This window comes from Juglans microcarpa x Juglans regia, unplaced genomic scaffold (assembly GCF_004785595.1).
Source record: "Juglans microcarpa x Juglans regia isolate MS1-56 unplaced genomic scaffold, Jm3101_v1.0 JmScfU0087, whole genome shotgun sequence".
Taxonomy (NCBI): Eukaryota; Viridiplantae; Streptophyta; class Magnoliopsida; order Fagales; family Juglandaceae; genus Juglans; species Juglans microcarpa x Juglans regia.
The window spans coordinates 3474-12302 of NW_024475831.1; the positions used below are offsets into that span (position 1 = coordinate 3474).

General features: G+C 31.7%; 1 pseudogene; it reads left to right on the forward strand.

Annotated features, from left to right (window-relative positions):
* The first annotated feature begins 246 nt into the window (after nt 1-246).
* LOC121245623 lies at nt 247-7304 on the forward strand (annotated as a pseudogene).
* The last annotated feature ends 1525 nt before the right edge of the window (nt 7305-8829 follow it).

Below are 8829 nucleotides of genomic sequence, written 5' to 3' on the forward strand. Positions count from 1 at the left end.
TTTAAGTATTAAATTAAATTATTAATTAATATATAATTAGTATAACTATAAAATATGAAAAATAAATTAAAAATATTATTATTAAAAAAGTAATATTATATTATTATTTTGACTAATCTAATGGTTAATTCAATATAAATTTATGATTAGAATGTTTTAAATTTATAAAAAATATATATTTTTCGTTAAATTTTGAAAATAACTTTGATTAAGCAATTGCCAATTAAAGGTAGTTGGAGAATTAGAGGATAATTATTGTGAGGCCATGGTTAAAAGCTCCTCTCTTTCCCTTTTCGTTATTATAGTTACAAATGACTGAACAGTAGTATTACTGGATCAAGATTCAAAATGTTGAGGCTAGCAGTAGTTTTGCTGACGAATCTAGCAGTACTGGTTTTGAGTGCTGATAAATTTAGCAGAGATGACTTTCCTCCTGGTTTCGTGTTTGGGGCTTCGACCTCAGCTTATCAGGTTACCTTTTACCATTTTTTTTTTTCTTTTTTCTTTTTTCCGTATCTTTTGATTGTTTAAAGCATTCTGTTTTGATTATGCTTTAGTAATTGTAAAGAACGATCAAAGGCATCTATTCCGCCAAAATAATTGGACGATTTCTCTCACTTTTTCGTTTAATCTTTTGCGAAAGGTTGAAGGTGCTGCAAACCAGGATGGGAGGACTCCTAGCATATGGGATACTTTCGCCCAAGCAGGTCAGTTTTTCTTTCCTTTTTTTAAAAAAAAAAAACAAAACAAAATGGGAATCGGTTTCGATCGGAACTAGTTTAAATCAGAAATTTCATTTCATTATTCGAGAATAATAATTAGGATCGATTTAATTGCCCAACTCATTTCAGGGAATATGCATGGAGCCACTGGAGACACAGCATGTGATGGATATCATAAATATAAGGTCAGTCTACAAAAGAGAAATGCTAAACCCACTGGTAGTGGATCCCGAAACTTTTTTATTTTTTATTTTTTTTATTAATGATTAAAAAAAATATTTTTTAATAATGTTGTAAATTTTTTTTACAAAAAATTTTTTTAAGGATGTTAAAAAAAAAAGAAAAAAACATAAAGAAGAAATATTCTTATAATTTGGGTCCCGAAATACAGCCACCCGTCTACAAAATTACCCTTTCTTACAAGCATGGGTGGGGGGCAAGTTAAAAAAATAAAAAATAATAATAGGGGTGAAATACTAACTTTTATATGGTCTACCTTATATATATATATAAAAAAAAGCCTTATAAAATTTAATTTTCGTCCAATTCTGAAAATTTTGGAGCCTCTTACTAGTTTCGCCCCTGCTTACTAGTTTTTTCTTTCCTTTAAATACCAATAACATATATGAGGTCAATTAATTATCTTACTGTTTCTTGAAAATGCTAAATATAGTTTTAGAATGTGGACGTCCTGTAAAATTCATTTAAAAAAAAGTTGACATTGTTTTTTCAAAATGACTGCCCGGAATTTGCATTTTTGTTGATTGTGTACGTCTATTCTTCTTTGGGCCTCCTTCAGACTTTTTCTCATCTTTTGATACTTTACCTTTTTTACACAACTTTTCTTTTCACGTTCCTTCTTACATTTTTCTTCAAGTTAATGATAAATATATATAATTTTTTTGTTAAAAATGAGAAACTCTTATCTAGCTTTAGTGTTTTTTTTTTTTTTTTTTTTGTCGGGTAACCTCTTCAAAGCAAGACCTTTCGGACTCACTCCTGTGAAGTAAACCTCGATCTCGTGCACTGCACCTTCGGAAGTTTCTCTACACAAAACTGGTTAAATTGCTGACTTTTTACCGGATGTGTGGCCCCAAATGATTGTTTGCATAAATGTTGAATTTTGGACCTTGAAGGGAGTGATACCCAAGGCCAAGGCCTTCACCACTTGGCCAACCCATTGGGGTTAAATCTAGCTTAGTTATGATACATCATAAATCTCTAATTGATAGATATACTAAAAAAATATACTTATAATGGAAAAGTAAAGTAAGTTGAGATGATGTGTTGTATTTTTCGGAAGAAGTTGGGAAAATGTTTTCATTGTAGATGAAAAAGTAGAGAACTGGAGATCAAAAACCATCTTTATCAAAAGAAAAGTTCTTATTATCAGTCACTATTCACCATCTCATACCCTATAAAAAACACCTCCACACCTTGTGAAAAAACTATAGGTGTGAGGTGTGGGAGTGAATAGTGACTGATGCATAGCATTCCTCGGAGACTCAAACATGCAATAAGAAATGCAGTGGAACTCACTTATGTTTCTATTTCGCCCACAACAAGTTTTATAATACTCTAGGAATCCATATCTTAAAATATATACTCCCAAAACATTACATGTATATTACTAATTATGAAAATGCTTACAACAAATTTAACTATTGCAGGAGGATGTCCAGCTTATGGGGGACACGGGGTTAGAAGCTTACAGGTTTTCCATATCTTGGTCGAGGCTTTTACCAAGTATGATCACGCAACTACTCTCGTGTACTCGTCAATACTTGTTAACCATGCATACAAGAACTGATTGTGAATGTTCTTTCTTTCAGATGGAAGAGGAACTATCAATCCAAAGGGTTTACAGTATTACAACAATCTCATCAATGAACTAATCAGTCATGGTTACAGCCAATTTCCATCATATATATATATGATTTTAGTGATTTTTTTTTTTCAAAAAAGAAAATTTATATTAGTAGAAGAAAATTAGTAAATTTCTAAGACCGTTCATTTTATGATTAAGCAGGAATACAACCACATGTTACATTACACCACAATGATCTTCCTCAACGCTGGAAGACGAGTATGGAGGATGGATTAGCCGAAAGAGTGTGTATGATTCTCAAATCTTATCATCTTAATCAACTTATTTTTACATATATACGCAACTTCAAATAAATAATCTCTCTTGCCCATGCAGTAAAAAAACCTCCTAACCATGAAAAACCCGATTTTTCCCTCCCTAACCTGAATTTTAATAGTATAAAAAAAAAAAGGTTTTTCTATACATTAGTACTATTCACCCTCACATTTCACACCTGATAGTTTTTTTTTTTTTTTTTTTATCATAAGGTGTGGGGTAGTGAATAATGGCTGATGAAAAAAATTATTCTAAAAAAAATAGACATACAAATATTTATACAGGATGTAGTAGTCCAGTTGTCGCCTCACCCGTAGTGTGATCCGTAAAAGTCGAAATATTTATATATACTTAATTGCAAAGTGCCATGGCTGAAGCTCTCCCAATTGCAAAGCACCAAAGTCGAAATATTTTGCTTATCAAAAGCGAATTAAAAGCATTTACAAAAGTAATCCAGCTTTTAGGTGCTTTTGGTGTGAGCTTAGAAAATAAGTTGTTATATGCCTTAGAAAAGCATTTGTTATCCTTTGAAACCAATATAATAGTCCTAGATGATGACTTTAGAAATGGATTACAACCACGAATGTTTCTTTTAGCCTTACAAGTGAATGATGTGGTGGGATATTGTTATCGTTTCTCTTTATTATTATTTTTTTTCCCATTTGCGCTGGATTTGATGTGGTGGGATAGTTGTTAGGCCCCACCCACTGTTTTTGGACCCCAAATTTTATATATTAGCTGAATATTTATAACAAGAGAATAAAAAAGAAAAAGTTGATCATTTTCACTTCTTACTGAAAAATTATTATCATCAGCCATTACTCATTACATTACAAATAACTATAACTAAAACTTGACACATTGTACCCTTTGCTCCCTTGTTAAATTCTAACAGCTAATTAAATGAAAAGAAGATGACATGACACAATCTTGAAGTTGGGATGTAAATAGAAGGTGGAAAATATTAGTTTTGTGAGCAAAATGCAAAATCCCTAATAGTTTAAGGGTGCAAAAGGAAAAAGAAAAAATAATATTGGTGCAGAGTACGTTGCTGCACAAAGCACCAAACAAAGCAAAGAATGTGAGTACTGAATAATCCAGATGCGAATGCAGGAAAGACTTTGAAGCGTATGCGGATGTGTGCTTCAGGGAATTCGGTGACAGGGTTTCATATTGGACTACTTTTAATGAGGCCAATGTGTTTGTAATGGGGGGTTACGATACTGGCAATTTACCTCCTCAGAGATGTTCATCTCCATCTCCATATGGGATAAACTGCTCTAGAGGCAACTCCTCAACAGAGCCATACTTGGCAGCTCATCATATCTTGTTGGCACATGCATCCGTCGCTAGATTGTACAAGAACATGTATCAGGTATATATTATTATGAATTAAGCTGTTCATATTATGTACTGGACATGTCCCCTTTTTTATCCATGTCATGCATAGAGAAATTATTGTATGTATGTGTTAATCTCGTCAACTATAAGATTTTCAAGGACAAATGATTCTTCTCGAGCATATTTACATGATTTAATTAACTCCATCTCTCTTTTGTTTGTCATTGTTAATGACATAATATAAATAACTAAATATACCTATATATTCCGGCCATCAGCTTAATTGCATGTGAACTTCATGACTAATTGTGTAAAACAAGATGTTATTTGATCTAGAGAAACTTTGGCCCCTGCAGGAGAAGCAGCACGGATTTATAGGGATCAATGTCTTTGGTTATTGGTTCGTTCCTCTTACAAACAGCTCAGACGATAAAATTGCTGCTCAAAGAGCCAAGGACTTCTTCTTTGGCTGGTAAGAAAGCTAAACGTTCATGTATTATCCTGTATCTTCTGTCTTTTCCTTTCATAAGTGTATTGTGTATTGTAGAGAGCTGACTCTGAACTTATAATTTAGGTTTTTAGCGATCATATATATGTTTGTCTTTTTGACTGAAGGATGGTAGATCCTTTGGTGTTTGGAGAATATCCTGATGCCATGAAAAAGAACGTAGGCTCAAGAATGCCAGTCTTCACCACTGCTGAATCCAATTTGATTAAGGATTCATTTGACTTCCTTGGAGTGAACCATTACTCAACTTTGTATGCCAAGGACAGCCCAAGTAGCCTGAAAATCAAAGAGAGAGAGTTTTTTGCAGACATGGCAGTAGAACTTTCAAGTATGTTTTTAAAATATACAGATTGAACTAGATGGATGGAGACTAGCTTCAACTAAGAGTAATTATTAGGTACTTCTCTAGTATGGATACTGCGTGGTATTCCCATCCTATCATAGGATGATATGTCAATAAAAATTGATGTTTGAATTTTAATTATAGGGTATACTGCGATAAGATGGGAGTACCCCGGGAATATCTACTAATTTTTCTTTACTTATAATGCAATTTTTTTTACTCGGCATGAGTGAGCTTACCAAGTGAGCTGCGCTAATCCGTGGTTGATTCTGAAAGTTTCTTTACAGTGCTCAACAAAATGTTCAGCTCAGTATATATATATTTTTTTTGTTTGAAATGCTTGTTGCAGGCTTCGAAAATGATACATCCAGATTCGAGGTAAGCCTTTAAACAAAAAATTATAGAGCTCTTTTACTAATTATGTACTGGTTCAGTACTACATAATTTGTAACCACCTTGTTTTACTCAGTTTCCAATTGTAGCCTGGGGCCTGCAAGAACTGCTGGAGTATATCAAGAGAGTTTATGGCAACCCTCCTGTTTACATCCATGAAAATGGTCTCTCTCTCTCTCTCCAATATGTTGGACATCCATTGAAATAGGGTTTAGGTTTAGAGGCGAGAGAAGTCCTCCCTTAAAGTAAAATTAATATTCATTGCTGATAACTTGTTGCTAATAACTTTTGGTGATAATATATATATATATATATATAATATTAGTAAATGTCACGTTTTATAACCAAATTAAACTTTATTTCCAAATCTCTTTAGTAGCAGGAAAAAACACCCCCATGCCACAAAAAAAAAAAAATATTTAGCCGTTAGTGACGATATTTAATTATCTATTATGGAGGATGAACATGATCATTAATTGCTATTACTTTTTAATTAGCGATGGCATGATAATAATTTATACAGTTTTAGACTATGCAAACCCAGCATACTCCATTTGAAAAATGTAGGGGAAATCTAGAATCCACATGAAAAATAAATGCTATAAGAATCACTTTCATGTCTCTCTCTCTCTCTCTCTCTCTCTCTCTCCCCCCATATATTTGGTTTCAAAATTGAGGATACTCTCTTCTTCGACTTCTAATCTTGAGATGAAAATTCATTGTTGTGCAGATTCTTTTTAGTATGAGAGTATTAGAACTTGAGTTTGGATTTTGTTTCTACTTGGTAACTCCTTTTTTTTTAAATTCTTAAGCAAAAATTTCACATGTTGGAACTTTGAACTTGACTATACGATCAAGTGAGTTTATTTATTAGATGTAAGCACAATTTAGTGTCAACTTGAGTTACAATCTAAACTAAGAAATGTGGCATGGCTGGCATATATATGCCATATCTGTGTAGGTGAAACGAATGATACGTAATTTGACAATGAAGACTGGCCAAGGGTGGAATATTTGCATGCATACATTGGGAGTTTGCTTGATGCATTGAGGTACGTGTATAGACTTCACAAACCTCACACTGGATTATAATACACATCTACAACTTATATAACTTAGTTTATAACAATCAATGTAATTGTGTCATGAGAAATGATTTGTACAAGCCTTAAATAGATAAGCTACATTCAAGTCTTTGTAAAAAAGTGGACCCCACCTTAAAAAAGTGTAAAAAAAACTATTCTTTATTCGTGGGATCCACTTTTTTACAAAGGACTTGTTTGATGCTTGTACCTAGCATTACTCGTGTGTCATTTCGTTAATATAAATCCAATTTTGCATAACTAGTCTCTATTTTCAGACCTTAGAAAGTATTCTCCTCTTTACCCATTGTTCTTTAATTTATTTATTTTTTTGGAAGGAATGGATCAAATACAATAGGCTATTTTATATGGTCCTTGATGGATTTATTGGAGTTGTTGGATGGTTTCGAATCCGGATATGGCCTATACTATGTTGACTTGGATGATCCTGATTTAAAAAGGCAACCAAAACTCTCTGCGCATTGGTACTCCCATTTTCTGAAGAGATCAAAAGGCATGAGATTACAAGGACTCACTGAACTTGGGATGAACTTATCTGCACTTTCCCAGTACTCTCACTTCTTCAGTAGATTCTTCTTCCACTTGCCGTTGCACAATGGTTTGGTGGTTTTACTTTTATCTATCATTGTTAACTCTTCTCCCCAAAAGTGTAATTTTTAATTGCATTATGTCTTGGAAAAAAAAAAAAAAAACAGAATTATATGTAAATTGTTGACACCTGGAAAGTAAGTAAAAACTAGCATCAATATTATATCATGGGCTAACATCAATGATGGTAAAATGGAGTGAATTATGTCATAATATCGCAAGGCTATTTTATTTTATTTATTTGAAATATAAGCTAAATCTTGAAGCGGCTATTTTTTTTTTAGAGAAAATATATTTGTAATTGTGAATTGTGCAACCGTTGTGTAATCATTTTGAAAAATAGTGAATAAAACATGGGACTCACATGAAAAAAAAAATTATTTTTTTAATAGTTGATTCTATTTTTTTTCAAAACGATTACATTACGTTTACACACTTCACGGATTGTATGTGAAATTACTCTTTATTTTATTTTTTAATAGTTGATCTCATTCTTTTTATTTCACATGTATTTTTTTAATATTTTTAAATATTTAAAAAAATCACATTATTAAAAAATATTTTCTTAATCATTAAGTAAAAAAAAAAAAAAATTCTAGCAAGATTTCCCAACGGGAGAGTGGCATTTTCCATACAAAATTGCTTCCACCATGTTTTTCTGAATCAGTGTTGACCCCTTGAAACATCTCTTAAGAACCATAAAAGAACCCTAAAATGTGTGAATGGATTCTCTCTAAACAAATTAGATGTCGACAATTAACAGGGAAAGTAGTAAATATATAAGTAAATAACTGATCACATTTTATTTATAATAAATAGTAATAGGTACTAGCTAGTTGAAATTTTTAAAGAATTTATGTCCACATATACACAAAAAGACACATTCCAAGATGTTGAGATCTTAATTATCCAAAGAGACCAATGAAGTGCCTCATTGTAGGCTGAGCGACTCCGACTCCGACTCCGACATTGTTGGAGGTCGAATCCGACCTTCAACTCCGATTCACATAGCCTTTGACCCGACTCTAACTTGTTGGAGCAGAATTGGATTTGAATTTTTTTATTGGACTTTTTTTTTAACTCATTTGAAATTTTAATTTGACCATTTTGATCTCTCACTAATCGGATTTGGCTTTCAGATTTCAATTTTTTTAAAAAATATTTTTTCAAATTTCAATTTTATTAAAACATAACCAAAATTGAAAAAATAAATCATTGTACAAATTAATGTTATTATACATTAGTATTATATGTTATTATATATTAATGTTTAACATTAGTATTACATGTTATTATACATTAGCTTTATATGTTGTTATTATACATTAGTGTTACATGATAGTAATAGTTAATAGTATGGTGTGTACATATATTAAATATTTTAGTTAATTATTTATTTATATTATAGTATAAGTATATTATTTTATAATAATTTGCTCATACTAGTATATTATTGAATTTAATTAACTATATAAGTTATAGTTATAATCATATATATATATGATTAATATATAAAAATACATATATTTTTATAAAATATGTACAATATTAGAGTCGGAATCAGTACATCGCTACCTCCGACTCCGACTCTGACTCCGACTCCAATAAATCGATGTGGAGTCGGATTTTCGGATTTTTGCTTAGCCCTACTGATTGTCTAAAATCACGTTGTCCATCTTGTTCAATCT